We start from the raw sequence: 21,460 nt of genomic DNA, 5'->3' as shown, positions 1-21,460 counted from the left end.
TAATATCATTGATGAATAGAAAGATGACCTTTGCTCCCATAACAAACGGAAAGCAGGTTATTCATATTTAGAAGCAATTCATTTGAACATTAAATATCATCTGTACAATAACACAATTTAATTTTTCCTTAGATGTTAAAATAAGAAGCGTACATTTGAAAATTTTTAGATTAATAAGGTTTCTCCTACCATGCCAGTTTAAAAACTGCAACCCAGATATATTTATGAGAATTCTTTCATGATTTCACACTGTTATTTTTCTGATACTTCAAATTTTCAATCCTCACAAGTTCCTTAGGACTCAAACAACTCATCATAAATTTAGCTCATATTTTAGCTCACAATGTAGTCAGCAAATTCTATACATTTTTAATATAAACAACTATTGAGTTTTATTTACATATTTGTACAGTAATAGAATTTAATTAAATTTGTTTTATTATATTAAAATCTATTTTTTAAACCATCAATTCAAGTGATAGATACTTTTTTTTTTTTTTTTTTTTTTTTTTTTTTTGACAGAGTCTTAGTCTATTTTCCAGGTTGGAGTGCAGCGGTGTGATCTTGGCTCACCACAACTTTGGCCTCCCAGGGTCAAGCAATTCTCCTACTTCAGCCTCCTAAGTGGCTGGGATTACAGGTACATGCCACCATGCCCAGCTAATTTTTGTATTTTTAGTAGAGATAGGGTTTTACCATGTTGGTCAGGCTGGTCTCAAACTCCTGACCTCAGGTGATCTGCCCACCTCAGCCTCCCAAAGTGCTGAGATTACAGTTGTGAGCCACCAGGCCCGGCCTGGAGACCTTTTTCCAATCATATTACTTAGGTGGCTCATAAGCTTGTACTGGTCAAATAAAGTTAATGCTAAGACACCACAAAGTTTGGATGTTGGCTGACCTGAGGCCCCTATGCCAGCACCTATGTAGCAGAAGGAGCTACCACTATGTATTATGATCTCTATGAAAATTAGATAGATGTCTGCATATAGCTATGAAGAACTAAGGAAAGAGTGTGTACTGTGCCTCACTATCTATGCTTACAATATTTCACACACGAATAACTTCTGAGAACCATCAAATAAGCACATATGATTTCACAATGGTAAGTAGGTAGAAAACTTTAGATAAAAGGGGAAAAAAGATTTACAAATAATAAAGTGTCCATTTAATGGGATATTATATATGTTTGTTTATACTATATTTTTATTACTATTAATTATATTTAGCTAAACAGAGTTTCTTCATTCTCTCCCAGTGGCTCCCTACTGGGGGCAATTGTTCAAAAGCCAGGCACAGAAAGACAAATACTGCATGATCTTACTTATATGTGAAATCTAAAAACCCTGAACTCATAAAAGCAGAGAGTAGAATGGTGGTTACCATGGGGACCGGGGCGGGGCGGGGAGTTTCTAGGGAAATGGAGAAACATTCAAAGCGTACAGAATTTGTTCAGACAAAGAAATTTTGGAAATCTACTATAGTATAGGTAACTATAATTAATAATAATGTATTGTATACTTCAACATTTCTACGAGAGTAGATATTAAATATTCTCACCACAAATAAATGGTGAGATGATAAATATATGTTAATTAGCTCGATAATTATTTCAAATTGCATACATATACCAAAAGACCACATTGTACAACTTAAATATATTCAATTTTATTTGTTAATTATAACTTACTAAATCTGAAGCAAAAAAAAAAAAAACTTCTCTAGTCCAAAACAATAATAGGTTCCTCTTGAACAGTTCAACAATATAGAAAATAATTTTAACAATGTTGAAAATAATAAATTCACCACTTATCCTTACCTAAATCTACATCACTTATATTTCCATTTCTCAAAAGGGCAATGGAGCAGCATATTGAGGAGAGTGCAAGCTCCGTGGCTGTGGGAGTGATCATTTATTAATATGGGCTTGACTGTGGCCAGGCAAACACATGTAAATGGGCATGTGAGTACATGAATTGTTCATAGGCAAGTGAACTGATAACAATATTTTTGGAAAATAATTTATATATCAGGAAATAAATATGTGTAAAGTAATAACACTTTGAGAAATTTATCATAAGGAGATACTTTCAGTCTTTGCTTAAAAGTAAAGTAAAAACGTGATCAAAATAATCAATGATGGGAAAATGGGAGGTAAATCATGGTGTAACTTCTCAACAGAACACAAGTTATAAATATCATTAGTTTTCACTTTTAAAAGTAAAAAGTATATCCTTGAAAAAACAAAATCAGCAACCACCAAAAACAGAAGAAAATATACCAAAAAGTTAATAGCAGTGACCAGGGAACTCCAGGACCATGAGTGACAGCTTTTTCTTTTATCCTTGTTTTTCAATACAATTTATGTGCCCATAAAACATTCTCATCATTACATTCCCAGTGTTTCTTGTAGCACCTGACAAAGTTCAATACTATTATTATAGAATGAATGACTGCCTTAACAACGCCCCCAAATACCCAGGCCACTGTAAGAAAAACTTATCACCTGGGAGCAGTGGCTCATGCCTGTAATCCTAGCATTTTAGGAGGCTGAGGGGGGGAAAATTGCTTGAGCCCAGGAGTTTGAGACCAGCCTGGGCAACATGGTGAAAACCCATCTTCACAAAAAATACAGAAATTAACCAGGTGTGCTGGCAGCTGTGGTCCCAGCTACTCGAGAGGCTGAGATGTGAAGATCACCTGAGCCTGGGAAAGTTGAGGGTGCAGTGAGTCAGGCTCATGCTATTGCACTCCAGCGTGGGCAACAGAGTGAGACCCTGTATCAGAAGGAGAGGAGAGGAGAGGGGAGGGGAGGGGAGGGGAGGGAGGAAGGCAGGAAGGGAGGAAGGCAGGAAGGGAGGAAGGGAGGAAGGGAGGAAGGGAGGAAGGGAGGAAGGGAGGAAGGAGGAAGGGAGGAAGGGAGGAAGGGAGGAAGGGAGGAAGGGAGGAAGGGAGAAGGACGGAAGGAGGAATGAGTGAAGGAGGGAAGGAAGGGAAAAAACTACGTAAATTCTACCTATTCCACATTTTAAAACGTACAATTCAGTGTAACAATCGACACTTGGAGAACACAATACCAAAACTTTATTTATGTACTTATTTAATTTTCAGGTGTTAACATTAAGCCCTTAAAAAGTAAGATTTAACACCTCACACTTTGAACCATGTAGCAAGCCAAATGCCCTGACAGATACATAGCGCCCACAAATTGTTACTGTTTAATTAAATGAGTTAGTTGACTGGAACAAAAGAACACATTCTAAGCAACTGCTTAGTGACCAAGTGGAATCAAATGATTTACCCAGCTTGTTTTAAAAAAAAAAAAAGGCACAGCTACAATTCTAGCATTAATATTTTTTGCCTTTTCAACAAATCACATCAATTAAAATGTTTTAAGTATTTTCCATGTGAAGTAAACACTCCAACTTATGTATTTTAAAACTAATTTGAATATACAAGATCCATAAGAAATTGTATATAATTGGACTAATACGTGTGTGTGTATATGTGTCTGTGTGCGTGTGTGTCCCTTGAACAAAAATTTAATTCAGGGTAGGAGAAAATTCTGATGCTAAATATGCTGCTCTTCATATTCAACAATGATTTTGTCTCTCAAGTCCCTGTGTGATATGTATTCAGTTTTTGAAATGCAAGATCTGTAGAATTACAGTATTTAATGTCTATGGCATGGCTTTTTCCTGCTCCCTAAAGTGCTGAAGTAAGAAGAATCATTTCGGCAATGAAACTGCAAATTTTGCATACTTAATTTTATATCCTATGCATTATCATGGCGTTTTATTCACCTTGATTTGAAAACATTGCTGCAATAACTTTATTACCTGCTTGAAATAAAAAGGCACAGCTGCAGCACACTGTTTTAGATGTCAGCAAAAACTAAAACAAGGTTAGGTTCATATTTAGGGTGGATGAAAAGGTGATGGAATTTTAAAAAGTGAAGTTTATCTGTCCTTTAGCTCATAATCAAACTATAGGGAAACTAAAAAATTGTGTCTCATTTTGTCCAAAACTACTCTCTTCTTCATTAATATCCATGTAGTGAATTGGTTTAGAATTATAAATTATTGCGATAATTTTAACAACTTTACAAAAGCCTCTCTCAGTACTACAGTCAACATGGTGGCAAACCATGATATGATGAAAGTTATGAATCCCTATAAATGAGTCATAAGCTAATAAATACAGAGATTTTTCTCTTAGCCATTTAATACCTCATTTCAACTTTGTCAGAGCTCAAAGTGTTCACAGTATTTCAAGAAAAGAACATCCAGTTGATTCCAGGAACAACAATCAAGTCAGCAATAAAACCAGGAAAGCCTTTAACTCTGTTCAGGTCACTGAAGTCTAGGGCCATAAACAGGTGATGTCCTCACCATATCATCAGTCACCTTAAACAGTTAAAAGTAACTCTTTAAAATATTGTGTGTTAAGAGTTAAAGGTGACTCTTTAAAAAAAAAAAAAAAAGGTGACATATTTAAAAAATATGGTTGGAGAAAGGAAGGGAACTGTGTTTGTCAATGGCAATATATGTCCCAGTTACTTGTTGAATATGCCTAGATTATATAGTACTGGCTATTATTCCATTCTAGATTATAGGCAAAAGGGTTTGGAGTACAATAACACTATTTACATTCATTTTATGCTAATACATATTAAGACACAATGTCTGAATCCAGTAAACAAGGAGATACCAATTAAAAAAAAATTCTACTGCAAAAATCTCTATAATGAGAATATAATCTCTACTTATAGATGTGTGTGTGTAGTATACATATATACAGACCTACACATATGTAAATATATGTGACATGTATATATAATGAAAAAATTATTAAAACTATCTTGAATCTTCCACATCTAGAATATAAATACATTTGTAAAATGTCATCAGCCTAAATTCCAAATTTTAAGAAATTTTAAAACTACATAATTAGAAGATTTTTGTGACACTTAGTTATAATCAAACATAATCTAAGTTTGCCAACTTGCTCCCCAGGTCTAAACACTCCATTGTGCTGTCTTTGTAACATACAATGTACAAGCATATGTTCATTATAAATACACACTTTGTAATCATTTCAAGTCAATACCAAATAATGAAGTCAATATTAAGTACATGAAACCAACAATTGATGACCATTTTAAAATGTAATGACTCAGACCTGCAGTAAAACAGGACACACTATTTGCATCCTCCACTCAATGACCCTGGTTTCCGGTCAGGTAAAATGCAGGACTTTATTTACCCTAAGTTAATCAGGGGAATTATTATTTACCTATTATTTCTACATGTCTGTGTGGGGTACAGAGTCACAATGACTTGTCCAGGCACATCCCTGTACATACTACTAATATATTTACTTTTTCATGAAAAAGGAATTGTGATGACATAGTAAAACTAATGGAACAAGACTTCAGTCAATATAAAATTCCACTAGATAACAAGATTGATATATGTACTACTAACTCCAGAGAAGTCATAATTATAAGCCTAGCTTTGGATCAAAAAATCATAAATCTTCAGAGACTTTAAGATCTTCATAGCAAAGAAAATTTGTCATTAGCTTATATAGATCCAACTAAGTTTTATGACATAAAAATTCCCAATATATATTTACTCAGGGACATCAAATGATATAAATTAGCAATTGTCAAAAATAGCCTCAATTTTGGAATTAAACAAAAAACAACCATGTGTCTTATTGGATTAAATTAAGAGAGAGAGAACTTTTCAGGAGAAATGAGTTCATTACATGGAGTCACTGACTTTAGGTAAGCTATCCTGGTGGCAATGATATAAAAACATCAGGTAGACGTGACCTGGGAACCAGAGGACAGGTTATTATGTACTTCCAATAAGTCTTTCAACTAAGAAAGGCAGGTTTTCATGGGTAATTGGAGAGTATATAGACTTAATGATGGGGGGAAAAAAGAGAATGCAGTAAAAGCAGATCTATCAATACGGTTACTATAAAGACTTCTGAAAAATTATTTTAATCATGTAATTCCATTAGCATTCCTTTAGGGACCAAAAATACCTGTCCTCAATAGTCAAAGTGCTATCAAAATCACCACACCTAGTTTTATAAATAAATGGAAGCTGAAGGTAGGCAATAATTATAGACTCATCTGACAAAATAACAAGTTAATAATATTTTTAAGATGCTTAAGCATGTAAATAGTTACCTGTTCAAAGACATTTTATACCAGTGTGTCAGCTGAGCCAGCAAAAGACCTTTTATTTCAACTCCCCTTGAACACACTCACTTTCACACCTTCATAATATCAAAGTAAGCCATATCATCCAAAATATGAAATACTGGAAGGCAGCCTAGTTCTATAATCCATCTTGCACAGCAAGAGAAAGCTTCTAGACTAGTAAAAGAGTTTCTAGAGCACGAGTAATGCAATTACACAGCTAGGGAGTTGGGATCTTCTTTCACAACTACTGTTCCTAAGTAGCAAGAGAGCTTCCTAGTCTACTTTGATGAATACCATGTCTCTAAAAAATAAGGACATAAAATGGCTACCAATCCAGACTATTCACATATTCTTTTCTGTGAATTTCAAATTCCCTATCCTTTTCCACACTCAGCCAGATCAGCTGAAAGTTTGCTGGAGAAAAGAACCATAAGACATAAAATGGCACTAATATTTTCATAGATATTGAAGATTCTTGAAAATATCTCAATCAGTGGGTGTAAGATGAATAAAGAATTGAGAAAGGAAGGCTACTATTTTAAATATTGTGGAAAAAGAAGAAGGTACTATGTTTCTTTGGTATGAAATTTTGTAAAATGATGCACTAATGTAAGTTGATAGCTGAGAGCTCTTTATATTGTAACTGAAGGGTATCAATTCCTGCTCCAGTGCCATATAATTACATTTTTAAATCTCTCTCTCTCTCTCTTTTTTTTTTTTTTGCTTGAAAAAACTTACTTTAAGTTTGGGATACATGTGCAGAACTTGCAGGTTTGTTACATAGGTATACATGTTCCATGGTGGTTTGTTGCACCTAGCAACCTGTCATTTGGGTTTTAAGCCCCTCATGCATTAGCTATCTTTAAATGTCCATGTCCAGGTTTTAAATTAAAAGTCTGACATTGAACAAATGTCAAGACACTAAACTTGGAAATTAATCAGAGAAGTATACCAGATGTATCATTACTATACGGCATAATAATTTCCTTAAACTATAAAGGCACTAATTTGTACCTGAATATTTTAAAATCTACTTTCAAAAGTTATTTTATTTTAATGTATAAATGCAAACTATGCGAAACAGAGATATAAATGTACTCGTTGTATATTTTCTTCTTTATAAAGTCAATGTCAATTATGTGAGGAAAAAGATCAACGGTTAAGACTGTGCTCTCTAAACCAAGGTGTCCCCTAAGTGATATTCAAATTACAGTCAGAACCCCTGGGGAGGGGGGACAATCAAACTATACTAGATAGATTTTGTGACTATTACAATAGATAGCAAAAAGAACATGAAATTAAGGCACAAAATAACATTAGTCACTGCAGTGGTCTGAAAATGTGCTACAAATTCGCTGATAGCACTCGCATAGAGAGGCTGGATCCCCTTCAATCCAGAAAGACCTCATGCCTGCTCAGCAAGTAGAGCTTAGAGGAAGTGATGTAATGAGACCTCTGAGGCTAGTCAAAAAAAAAAAGAAAAAAAAAAAGTAACTTTCCCTTTGTTCACTGGAACCTAGAACATTTGTTGTAGGTGCCACCATTTCCAATTTTCAATTAGCCAGTGGCATTATCCCAACTCAAGTGCCAGACTTGTGCCCGACGATTATAGCCTCCAGGAGTTTTAATTACCTTTAGCTGTTCAATTTGAGACTTCTCAGCTTGGGACCCAAATACATTAGAGTGATATATACATATCAGCCAAATTTACAGCCCACAGAAGCTGTGAGTGAGCATTATAAAATGGTTATTGTTTTATGCCACTAAGTTTTATGTTGTTTTATCATGCAATAGGTGATAAATGCAATTCTATGTCTTATTAAGGTAGCTAAAGGTAAACTTCCAAGAAAGATGCAAACTTCCTAAAATAAAATGCACTGCCCTTTCATGATCTGCCCCCTGCTCATCTGTCCAACCTCATATGTTACCACTCTTCAAGTCCAATTATATGTTCACATTTAACAACTTGTGTTTTCCATGGGAAACTCTTCTCTTAAAATCATCCCACCTTGAGTTGAACAATGAGAACACATGGACACAGGGAGGGGAACATCACACACCGGGCCCTGTTGGGGAGGCTAGGGGGCTAGGGGAGGGATTGCATTAGGAGAAATAACTAATGTAGGTGATGGGTTGATGGGTGCAGCAACCACCATGGCACGTGTATACCTATGTAACAAACCTGCACATTCTGCACAAGTACCCCAGAACTTAAAGTATAATAATAATAATAATAATAATAATAAAATCCCACCTTTACCCTATACTTCCTAGGGTATCTTTTTGCCATTTATACACTTAGCAAAATTATCTGTCTTCAAATCTCAGTTCAGTTATTACTGCCTCTGAAAACCTTTCTTACCACACTCTCTTCAGCCTGAAATAAATGAATTTTTTCTGGTAAGAGATTTACCTATATTTTTTGCCTCTTTCTTTACTTACTTTCTTGAGGCAAGGACTGTAAATTGTTTCCCTTTGAATTACATTTATGTCTTGAGTGCAATCAATATTTGTTGAATGAATGCATTTATGAACAAATAAAAGAATTAACATAAGAAGATAATTAGAAATGGAAGAAAGCAGGATAATGTCAACTGTTGGTGAAGATGTGAAACTTTATGTTTGCAAGGTGGAGTATAAATTGTATGAGAAATTAAGAAATTTTTTTGCCAGTACCTCCTTGAGCTGAAAATCAGCATACTCTATGACCTAGCAATTCCGCTTTGAGGTACATGCTACCCCAAAATGAGCCTGTCTGTTCCTGAAAAGTCATATACTAGTATATCAATATACTGCTAGCTCAAGGTGAAAAAGAACCAAATGTCTATCATCAGAAAAATGAATAAATTGTGGCATAGTCATACAACAGATTTCATAACAAAGATGTTCTATGATGCATAGCTACATGCAGCAATATGGATTTCACAAACTTAATGATAAATAAGAGAAACCAGATAAGAGTATAAACTATTCATATGTAAGATGACATATACTTGTTACTTATTCACGTTATAAGCCAAGAACAGTGGCTACTCTGGGTGAGGAGGTTATTAACTAGAATGGAATGAGGTAGCACTTCTGGGGTGCTGGTAATATTCAACTAGCTATACATTTATCAAACTATATATTTAATATACACTTTTCCATATGCCTACAATACACCAAAGAAGGAAGGAAGGAAGGAAGGAAGGAAGGAAGGAAGGAAGGAAGGAAGGAAGGAAGGAAGGAAGGGAGGGAGGGAGGGAGGGAGGGAGGGAGGGAGGGAGGGAAAGAGTAGGGAAAGGGTAGGGAAAGGGTAGGGAAAGGGTAGGGAAAGGGTAGGGAAAGGGTAGGGAAAGGGAGGAAACAAACTAAATTGTTAACCAGAAAATCCACCAACCCCTACAAAAGCCACTAAGTATAAGTGGAATCTCATCCTGAGATTTAACATTTAAAATCAGCATATATGGCAAAATCTAATTCCTTCAAAATTCCTCTTGAAAATTCCTAAATCAATCACAAACATGGGCATCTATGTTTTTCCTTAAATGCTTCATTGCACTAGATCTTTTGCTTCTAAAGCATGAGAATCCCCGAAATCAAAAGAAACATGAAGAATAGCCATCTGCAAAAGTTTAGGCATTCAAATGTTTTTGCGTATAAGATGGATCAGGTATAGGTTAGAAGGAGCAGTTGAGTTCTACAGCCATCTTTGTATGTTACATATATTGTGATGTGATTATGCCACATAAAGGCATCAAGTAAACTTTTTTCTGCTTTGTAACTATAAGTTATTTAGAATTACTTATTTGAATTGATCTAAATATGATAGTTCATACATTTCCCAGAGCATCTGTCTATTATGAGAATACATTTCCTTTATGTAACATTATACTGGAATAATGCCAAGTTAGGTCTTTAATATCTTGATATTATTTGTACTCTGATTGCATTGCCACTGTTAGTTCAGAGAAAAATTCTGAACTCATCTAATAACATCTCTCTAGGTAAGGTAAGCAAATGTAGAAATGGAGCTACTCCACAAATGAGTCATTTGACAAGGGGATTTAGCTCATGATTTGACTTTTATCATGAAGGGATATTTAGATTACATCCCTACTTAAGATACAAAAATAGAGCAAACTTGCTCCACAGCATACATTTAAAGGTTTCTAGGCCAAGCAGCGGGCTCACATCTATAATTACAGCAATTTGAGAGTCTGAGGCAGGAGGATCACTTAAGGCCAGGCATTCAAGACCAGCCTGGGCAACATAGCAAGTCTCCTGGCTCTATGAAATATAAAGATAAAGGCCGGGCGCGGTGGCTCAAGCCTGTAATCCCAGCACTTTGGGAGGCCGAGACGGGCGGATCACAAGGTCAGGAGATCGAGACCATCCTGGCTAACACGGCGAAACGCCGTCTCTACTAAAAACACAAAAAATTAGCCGGGCGAGGTGGCGGCGCCTGTGGTCCCAGCTACTCGGGAGGCTGAGGCAGGAGAATGGCGTAAAACCCGGGAGGCGGAGCTTGCAGTGAGCTGAGATCTGGCCACTGCACTCCAGCCTGGGCGACAGAGCGAGACTCCGTCTCAAAAAAAAAAAAAAAAAAAATATAAAGATAAAAATAGCCAGTGTGGTGGTGCTCAGCTACAGCCTTAGCTACTTGGGAGGCTGAGGTGAGACTGCTTGTATCTGGGAGGCTGAGGCTGTAGTGAACCAGTCTGGGTGACGGAGAGAGACCCTGTCTCGAAAATAAAATAAAATAAAATAAAATAAATAAATAAATAAATAAATAAATAAATAAATAAAAGTTTTCGAATCCTATTTTATCAGTCTGAAAATGAGAATTCAATAGAGTGGTCTGAAAGAAGGAAAGGAAAGGAGAGGAGAGGAGAGGAGAGGAAACAGGAGAGGGGACAGGGGAGATGGGAGACAGGAGAAGGGAGAGGGAAGAGGAAAGAGGGAAGAGAGAAAGGGGAAAGGGGAAAAGGGAAAGGGAAACAGGAAAGGGGAAAGGGGAAAGGGGAAAGGAAAGGAAAGGGAAAAAGAAAAGAACAGAAATAAGAAAGACAGAGTCCAAAATTTTCTTTGTACTTAATCGAAGACGATTGGGACATTAAAAAAACCTACCTTACTGAGCCTACCCTGGAAGGTGTTTTTAATTTTCATATTAAATTAAAAATAAGTGCTTATGGACTTTCTTTGATTACTAAGCACTATGACTTTAAAACAGGATATGCTATTAAATTCTATGTAATTTATTTTTTCTACAAACAGGGGAGTGCAGAAACTCAAAGAATCTCATGATATTATTAAAGACATTGAAAATACTTCCAAAATTTTCTTAGATCTACAAAGGCAATTCATAATTCTTGACCCAAAACCCAAGAAAAATGTTCAGGGAAGAGGGGAAGAAAAATGCAGGAGGAATAGCAGAATAATTTCTTAACTTTTCATAAACCACACTTATTCCAGGTTCTGCCTAGATTCTAACAAAGGCATGCTGAAATCAAGGTTGAGAGCACATCCATGCACATGTGAGTGTGCATGAGTGTGTGCATGTTTATAGTAGTATATCAGAATCTAAAAAAAGGACATGTGTGGTAGTGCTAGTTTCAAACATAAACTACACTTGATTTAGAAAGGAACACACATCTCCTGCTCCTGTATTGCGAATCTGCTATAAAATGATAGGTTTGGCCAGGCGTGATGGCTCATTCCTGTAATCTCTGCACTTTGGGAGGCTGAGATGGGAGGATCGCCTGAAGCCAGGATTTCACGAACAGCCTGGGAAACATAGTGAGACCCCATCTCTATTAAAATATATATATTTTTTACTAAATTAAAGTTTAAAAGTTAAAAATATAAAATAAAATGGTAGGTAATAACTATCATGGTACTTGTCAGGGCAGGAATCAGTTAAAAATAGCAGCCAAGCAACTTAAAGTAAATGCATTGTTTCTAAAGAGACAAGATAATGATCTCAGTAACACAGCAGTAAGAATCATTGAAATTTAAGGTGTAAATCTCACAAATCTGTTTCTTACTCATATTTATGTAAAACTTGCTTCAAGTAGCAAGATTATTATTAATAAAATTAATAATAATCTTATTAGTTGGAATATCACTACCAATGAGTATGGAAAGTGAAGAAATTGATCCATATAGGTCCTGGAAAATGGACAAATATAAGCAGATGCCATCTGTGGCACTCAAGGAGAGGAATGAAGGCTGACAGTGAATTCAGCACCTTCCACTGGAATATCCAGGTTCTCACACTGGGACTGACTAGGCAAACAACTCGACCCACGGAGAACGAAGAAAAGCAGGGTGGGACTATGGCCCACTTGTGGGAGACATGGAGCCAAAGGAAACCCCACTCCCAGCCAGGGGAAGCAGTGAGGAATTATGTAACCCTGCCCGGGAAACCATGCTTCTCCCGTAAATATTTGCAACCTGAGGATCAGGAAATGCCCTTGTAAGTTCAGGCTACTAGGGCCTTAGGTCCAATACACAGAGCTGTGTGATGTCCCAGCAGAGCAGTCGCTTAAGTACACACAGAGACTTAGGAGTTTCGTATACTCTGGTCCCAGGATTCCCAGCAAAGTGGGAGAGGGTCCCTACATACTCCTAGGAGAGGGGCTGAATCCAGCGAGCCAAGTAGTGTTGTTCTGCAGGCCCCACTTCCAGGGTACATCACAAGTTAAGACCAACTGGCTTGGAATTCCAGCCAGACAGTGGTAACAGGCTGGAGTCCACCTAAGAAGAACGGAGTTCCTCAGGGAAGGGGTAGTTGCCATCTCTGTGGTTCAATCAACTCAGAAATTCAATTTGAAATTGAATCCCTGGATAGACCAATAACAAATTCTGAAACTGGGGCAGTAATAAATAACCTACCAACCAAAAAAAAAGCCCAGGATCAGATGGATTCACAGCTGAATTCTACCAGAGGTACAAAGAAGAGCTGGTACCATTTCTACAGAAACTAATCCAAAAAATGGAAAAGGAAGGATTCTTCCCCACTTCGTTCTATAAGGCCAGCATCATCCTAATACCAAAACTTGACAGAGATACAACAGATAAAATAAAGCTTCAGGCCAACATCCTTAATGAACATCGATGCAAAAATCCTCAACAAAATACTGTTAAACCGAGTCTAGCAGCATATTAAAAAACTTATCCACCATGATCAAGTTGGCTTCTTCCCTGGGCTGCAAGGTTGGTTCAATATACACAAATAAATAAATGTGATTCATCACATAAACAGAACTAAAGACAAAAACAAACAAACAAACAAACAAACAAAAATGATTATCTCAATAGATGCAGAAAAGGACTTCAATGGAATTCAACATATCTTCATGTTAAAAATTCTCAATAAACTAATGGAAAAGACTTCAAAAGAGTAAGAGCCATATATGACAAACCCACAGCCAATATCGGCAATATCATGCTGATTGGGCAAAAGCTGGAAGCATTCTCTTTGAAAACCAGTACAAGACAAGGTCACTGTCTCTTACCACTCCTATTCAACATAGTATTTAAAGTTCTGACCAGGGAAATCAGGCAAGAGAAAGAAATAAAGAGTATTTGAATAGGATGAGAGGAAGTCAAATTATCTTTATTTGCAGATGACATGATCCAATACCTAGAAAACCCCATCGTTTCAGCCTGAAAGCTTCTTAAGCTGATAAGCAATTTCAGAAAAGTCTCAGGATAATCAATGTGAAAAAAACTGCTAGCATTCCTATACCCCAACAACAGGCAAGAATAGAGCCAAATTCTGAGTAAACTCCCATTCACAACTGCTACAAAGAGAATAAAATGCCTAGAAATACAGCTAACAAGGGAAGTGAAGGACCTCTTCAAGGAAAACTACAAACCACTGCTCCAAGAAATCAGAGAGGACACAAACAAATGTGAAACATTCCATGCTTATGGACAGGAAGAATCAATGTCATGAAAATGGCCACACTACCTAAAGTAATTTACAGATTCAACAGAATTCCCATTAGACTACCACTGATATTCTTCACAAAATTAGAAAAAAAAAACTATTTTAAAATTCATATGGAACCAAAAAAGATCCTAAATAGCCAAGACAATCCAAACAAAATGAACAAAGCAGGAGGCATCATACTACCCAACTTCTAGCTATGCTATAAGGCTGCAGTAACCAAAACAGCATGGTATTGATGCAAGAACAAACACATAGACCAGTGGAACAGAACAGAGAATTCAAAAATAAGACTATCCACCTACAACCATCTGATCTTTGAAAAACCTGAAAAAACAAGCAATGGAAAGAGGATTCCCTATTTAATAAATGGTGCTGGGAGAACTGGCTAGCCAAATGCAGAAAACTGAAACTGGACCCCTTCCTTAAAATATATATATATAAAAATTAACTTAAGATGGTTAAAGACTTAAATGTAAAACTGAAAACTGTAAAAAGCCTAGAAGGAAATCTAGGCAATACCATTCAGGACATAGGCATGGACAAAGATTTCATGATGAAGACACCAAAAGAAATCTCAACAAAAGCAAAAATTGACAAATGGGATCTAACGAAAGAGCTTCTGCACAGCAAAAGAAATTATCATCAAAGTGAACTAACAACTTACAAAATGGGAGAAACTTTTTGCAGTCTATCCTTCTGACAAAGGTCTAATATCCATAGTCTAGAAGGAACTTCAGCAAATTTACAAGAAGAAAACAACCCCATTAAAAAGTAGGCAAAGGACATGAACAGACATTACTCAAAAGAAGACATATATGCAGACAACAAACATAAAAAAAAAAAAGGTCAACATCACTGATCATTAGAGTAATGTAAATCAAAACCACAAAGAGATGCCATCTCACATCAGTCAGAATGGTAATTATCAAAAAGTCAAAAACAACAGATGCTGGCAAGGTTATGGAGAAAAAGGAATGCTTATAAACTGTTGGAATGTAAATTAGCTTAACTCTTGTGGAAGACATTGTGGCAATTCCTCAGAGACCTAGAGGCAGAAATACCATTTGACCCAGAAATCCCTCTACTGGGTATAAACCCAAAAGAAGGGAATCATTCTTTTGTAAAGATACATGCATGTGTGTGTTCATTGCAGCACTATTCACAATAGCAAAGACATGCAATCAACCTAGATGCCCATAAATGACCCACTGCATAAAGAAAATGTGGTACATATACACCATGGAATACTATGCAACCAAACAAATGAATTAGATCATGTCCTTTGCAGGGACATGGAGAGACTTGGAAGCGATTATCCTCAGCAAACTAATGCAAGAACAGAAAACCAAACACCACATTCCTCACTTAAAAGTGAGAGCTGAATAATGAGAACACATGGATACACGGAGGGGAACAACACACACTGGGGCCTGTTGGATGGAGGCATGCAGGGGAGGGAGACCATCAGGAAGAATAGCTAATGAATTCTGGGCTCAATACCTAGGTGATGGGACAATCTGTGCAGCAAACCACCATGGTACACATTTATGTATGTAACAAACTTGCACATCCTGCACATGTACCCCTGAACTTAAAAGTTGAAGAAAAACAAAAGGAAAGAAAGTTAAGAAATTTCAAGCAAAGGCCAGGCGTGGTGGCTCACGCCTGTAATCCCAGCATTCTGGGAGGCCAAGACGGGTGGATCACCTGAGGTCAGGAGTTTGAGACCAGCCGTGGCCAACATTGTGAAACCCCACCTCTACTAAAAATACAAAAATATTAGCCGAGAGCGGTGGGGGCACCTGTAATCCCAGCTACTTGAGAGGCAGAGGCAGGAGAGTTGCTTGAACCTGGGAGGCGGAGGTTGCAGTGAGCTGAGATTGTGCCATTGCACTCCAGCCTGGGCAACAGAGTGAGACTCTGTCACAGAAAAAAAAAAAATAAAGGAAAGAAAGAAAGAAAGAAATTTCAAGTTAAAAAATATAAGAGGGGGGAAAAATGTCCGTAGGGACATGCCCTGCTTGTTGACATACTTCATTCAAAAGAAAAGTCACATTTCCAGATAGCTTCTCATTTTCCATATACTCATTAGTAACTGAATCTGGAATAGACTTTCTTAGTTAGAAATATGAAAACATAAACAGAAGCTTTATTTGCTTCTTGGACCCTCATGAAAAGAGCCTGGTGGAGAAAAAAGAAATTATGTTATAATTTTAAAACTAGATATTACCATAGTTACATATGGCACTATAACACCCTAAAGAGTGTGTATCTTAGTCATTTTATTAGCAATAAATCCAATAATTAACCATGATGATCCTCAAATATGGTAATCAAATCAATGAATGTATAGGGTTTTTATGTCTATGATAAAATAATATTATTTAAAGTGACTTAGAGGGAAGGTAAAGAGAAAAAGATCTGGTGATATTTAAAACAAACTCTTTTTATTTTGGTATATCAGAAACACATTATAAGAATCAAAGAGAACACACACATTCAGCAAGAGGGCACACTTCCATCACCTAGCAGAAAGATACATGCTGGTAATAATAAAAGGTGTTCATTAAAAAAAAAAAAAAAAAAAAAAAAAAAAAAAAAAATTCAGAGTGTCTTACACTGTTCCTAAGCCATTCAGTCAAGGCATTGGTAACAACAAAGCACTTTACTCTCCACATAAAAAAGAATTATCAGTATTAATTGTTAAAACTCTGTAGATAAACTAGATACTTAAAAATATTTAGGCAGATAAGGCAAGAAAATAGAAAATTTAAGTGTTAAAGATTACTCTTTAAAAAGAATTATGATACATTTTTTTTTGTGATCATCTCAAAAGTAACTTCATATAACACCATAGGCTCAAAATGATGAAAGGTCACTGATGTATTGCCAACTCATTTTTATGAGATAAATTCAATTATAATTGCTGTGACTATTCCAGCCACAATGTAGACATAGAATCCAATTATCCATTTCATTTTCATTTATACCTCATGGGCTAGATCATTTATCATGTTTCATGATAATGATCAGAAGACACATGGAAAGTGATTTCTGGAGGTAACAAATTACCTTCCATATTAGCATAGCTTACAAGTTCCTGTCAACAACTACTATGCATAAATATGAGGTAATTAAATTTACAATGTGCAGGAGTGTTTGATATGCTACTTGCTTCCTTCACAGCCGCCAAAAATCTAGGTTGCTAAGTGCAGCAAACCCCTTTGGTTGCAAATCAGGAATCATTATACCCCAGAACCCCAACAGGTAGATGGTGTGCTCGGGCTCAAGGTGCTGAGATGCATCTTTCATCATCTGGTATTATTACTTCTTGCCACCAAACCATCCATCATTACTGCTGAGACAGCTTGAAATGATTGTCCTGGACTCTCACATTACCGCTTCTTGAACTCTGTCTCATCCATCTTTTGCATCATACCTGATTCACAGCTAAGTCCCCTCTCCCTGCTACAAAACCAAGTGTGAATCTATATTGCCTTTCACCTACAGTGCTTCTCTAATAATAATTGACTTCTCTTTATTATGGAGCTACTGTTCAGAAAAGACTATCCATGATTGCTGATGCTGATGGCTGATTTTTTAAAAAACCCGATGTACAGAATTCCAATAGTTGTAGGAAAATGCACTCTTTTACCTGCAAGTTAGGCTTCAGAATTTCATTAGTATTTCTATTTGAATATTTATCGATAAACCTCAGCAACACAAACATAGACAAAGACAGACACAGAAGCCTCTGAGTGTACAGATATACACTAAAAAGATAGCCTGTACCATATATACAAAAGCAGTGTTTCAATCTGAAAATTATTAGAGTTTCAAAAATGTTTCACAGTAAAATTCAAAACTTTAAAGTATCTAATATGTTGAAATTATAAAATATGTTTAATAGTGACACAATGCAAACAAAAAAGGGATTTAAAGTTAGATACAAGAATATAAGTGAAAACTTCCTTTTAAAATAAGTATCTTACCCACCCATTTTTTCCCCTTTTCACTGATGCTAAAAGAAGCTTCAAAATGATACCAGTAACACAGTGGTTGGTATCCCATAAACTATCCAAGACTAAAGGTTTTAATTCAGCTCCATCTGAATGCTGTTATAAAAGTTTAATAAATCAAAATGATCAAAATGTTCTCAGTGGCAGATTGGGATTCAGTTTCCAATTCAAAATCTCTTTAATATATGGCTTCTCTGACATCTCGCATTTCTACCATCCATGTTGAATTCCAAACACCCTGCTTTATATCATTACCATGCATCAACCAGTCTGGTCATGGTAACTACTTTTTAGCAATCCTGCACAGTACACAGAAATGTCAAATTGAGTGGGGATTTTAACATAGGAAGATTATGTCAGGTGTGGACTCTTTATCTACCCTTAAGTAAATATTTTCAAACCACCCACTATAGTGAATGACATTCTTTGAGAACGAGAAATGCCGTTAGCCAAAAGTCCTACCCCCCCCCAAAAAAATATATATAGATATATATATAGATATATATATATAGATATTCCCTCTCCAAACCCTTTAAAACATTAATGTAAGAAAGAGACAGGTCTAGGAGCATTATTATCAGGGGCAATAAAATTCTGAAGAGCAGAGAAAGTAGAGAAGCCTTTAGAGAGTTCACTTTATTTCTATGAAGCAAAAAGTTTTACAAAGAAGAGGAAAAATATTTCTACTTAACAGACAACCACAAATATAGTCAGGAATCTACATGAAGTAGTAGGGGAAATATTTACACATGATATATCTTACATGTGTTTTTATATGCAGATAATGTCAGCAATAAAAAAAGACATCATATTAAACTCTGGTTTCTCTTTCTAAATTCTCCATTTAGTTAAAAACCTCTGCTTTCATCCAAAGTTTAACAACATGAAAAATTCCAATAGTATAAGCTAAAGGCTATGAAATTGAAGCTTAGGAAATACAAATGATTTCTATACACTAGGCACCTATTATTCATTTCATCATGTATTGAGTCTTTACTTAATGCCCTGTGATTAGTTTAACACTTACTCACATTCCTGAAGATTTTAAAACTGGATATGTTCCTAGCACCCCAATCAAAAGTTTACAATTAAACTTATCATCTATGCTCTCAAATGACATCTTCTACAAGGCTTCCAATCTCTGACCATAATACCATATTTTATCCAATATCCCAAACAAAAATCTAGAAGTCTCCTTTGACTCCTCCTCCTACTGTCATTCCACAATGCTTTACCAACATTGCTGCCTCATCTCTCATCCTTGACTCATTCTTTCTACCATAACCCTACCCTACCCTAGGAACATTTATCATCTAAAGCTTTTAAAATTGTAAGAGCCCCCTTAACTTACTCCCTAAAAATGCACCATTTTCCAAATCATCTGCTATCCTGGTTTTCTGAGACAGATAACATGTGAGTAACCTACTTCAAAACTCCTAAAGCTTCCCAAATTAAATACACAATCCATTTATATTTCTTAGTCTGGCACTCAAATTGTTCCACAGCAAGGGCTCAAAGTACAATTTCAGGATTATCTCAGATGTTTTCACTGGAAAACATTGTGTTATGGTCAAAATTTACTGCTAAGTCCACAAGACCATGTTTTCCAGTGCCAGTCCCTCTGCCCAGAATGCCTTTACCTATCTTCCACTATCCAAATGCTACCCACCCATCAAGGGTCGGTTGGAACTTCTTCTCCTCCTCAGCACATTCCCTGACCATTAGAAAGCAGCCACGTAGCTGCCCTCCTCATTCTACACATTAAATTCATGTCATTCATATGGCACTTTATACCTCACTATTTTTGTTTCTTTGAGAATAAATATTTGATGAGATCTGCTAGACCTCGATCATGGTATTGGCTACAGAGATCCAATCATGAGCGTGCAAAAGGAAAGGGTCCCTAAGTACATCAGTCTCATGGAGGAGGCAGATGTTATGAATGCAGTTATATTTTGAAGGAGCAGAGCAATTAGAAAAAGCCAAGACCCTAAGGCACGAGAGATCATGGTATGTTCAAGCAAGTGAAAGAAAACCAGTGTTGCTACAGTTTGGTAAGCAAAGGAGAGTCTTATGAAGGACTGAAGCCGGTGAGCACAGCTAAAAGCCTATGAGCAAGCAGGGCCTTGGAGCTGTGATGAGGCATCTGGAATTTATACCGCATGAACAGGAAGCTGCCAGTGCCAGGAGGAGCATATTCTGACTTACTGTGTCATACAGTCACTCTGGCTTCTGTGTGAAGACTGCCTTGGAGGAGGTAAGTGCTCATGGAGGGAGATCAATAAGGAGGTTTTTATACAAGTACACGAAAGAGAAGATGATGACAGAGACAAGTGGTGGCAGTGAGAATAAAGAAAAGTGCTGGGCACTCGAAAGCAATGCAATAAAATAGGAATAAAGGAATCTATTTATATACATATTACAAACCAATTTCAGACATACAGATTTCTATTCACTGCATTTCCAACAGCACAAAAATCTTTGAGACCACTGTCTTGTTCTTCATATACTTACTGATAGTAGGCATTACATAAAGATCTTTCAAAAACTTTGACCTAAATAACTCTGGAGGAAAAAAAAAAAAGGGTAAAATAAAATCAATGAATTCCCTTCTGTACTAGAAAATAATTGCCATTTGGCCTTTAGGTATTTTGGGGGGCGGAAATGAGAAGAAAGCTGAAAGGAATAAGAATGTAAAAGCATGCATCTATTCAAGAAAAAAACAGGCGAGGGTGGAAAGGGTGGAAAGAGCAGGAAGTGTAAAGCCCAGAGACAGAAGTATACTTGGAAGAGCCAGCTTTGCCTGCTGTGGATCAATGAAGGAGGTGAGTGACAAAGAACAAATTTGGAGTGGCAGCCAGGGGATATTTCATTTAAGGCCACTTAGAACAAGAAAGGATTGTGATTTTTTTTTTTCCCCTTAATGTGAAGGGAAACTACTGGAGGAGGTAGCATAGCAACATGAGAGTAGCCATGGTACCTCCATATGTATAAGAAAGACTAATGAAAATCCAGGGGCAATCAGCAATATGTAAATAATCAGGTGGGTAAAATTTCTTCCTAACGAAGGTACAAGTAATTACGCATTTGTTATTTCATTGTTTAACACAAGGACAGATTCTGCATCATCATAGCTAAATCTATGACTCCAAATCAAGCAACAATAAAGAAAAACAACAAAATATTTTCTCAGTTTAGGGCTCAGCAGAAACTGGAGAGAAAAGAAAGTTATACGCTTATAATTAAGACAAATTATATCCTAAAGTGTAAAAGTCACCGTGTTTA

At 36.4% G+C, this 21,460-nt stretch overlaps 1 protein-coding gene and 1 long non-coding RNA gene across 13 annotated transcripts in view; one reads left to right on the top strand and one right to left on the bottom strand.

Moving 5' to 3' along the window:
* The window catches only part of PTPRK (protein tyrosine phosphatase receptor type K), a 566,799-nt gene that overhangs the window by 230,680 nt on the left and 314,659 nt on the right, over nt 1–21,460 (bottom strand). The window lies entirely within an intron of this gene.
* Nucleotides 1,419–20,905, top strand: LOC126953035 (uncharacterized). Its single transcript, XR_007725115.1, has 3 exons — nt 1,419–1,486; nt 1,854–1,960; nt 20,822–20,905. It is a non-coding gene; the product is annotated as an uncharacterized LOC126953035 (long non-coding RNA).

The sequence above is a fragment of the Macaca thibetana genome, chromosome 4 (assembly GCF_024542745.1).
Source record: "Macaca thibetana thibetana isolate TM-01 chromosome 4, ASM2454274v1, whole genome shotgun sequence".
Lineage (NCBI taxonomy): Eukaryota > Metazoa > Chordata > Mammalia > Primates > Cercopithecidae > Macaca > Macaca thibetana.
This window is presented reverse-complemented; position numbering and strand designations above follow the sequence as displayed.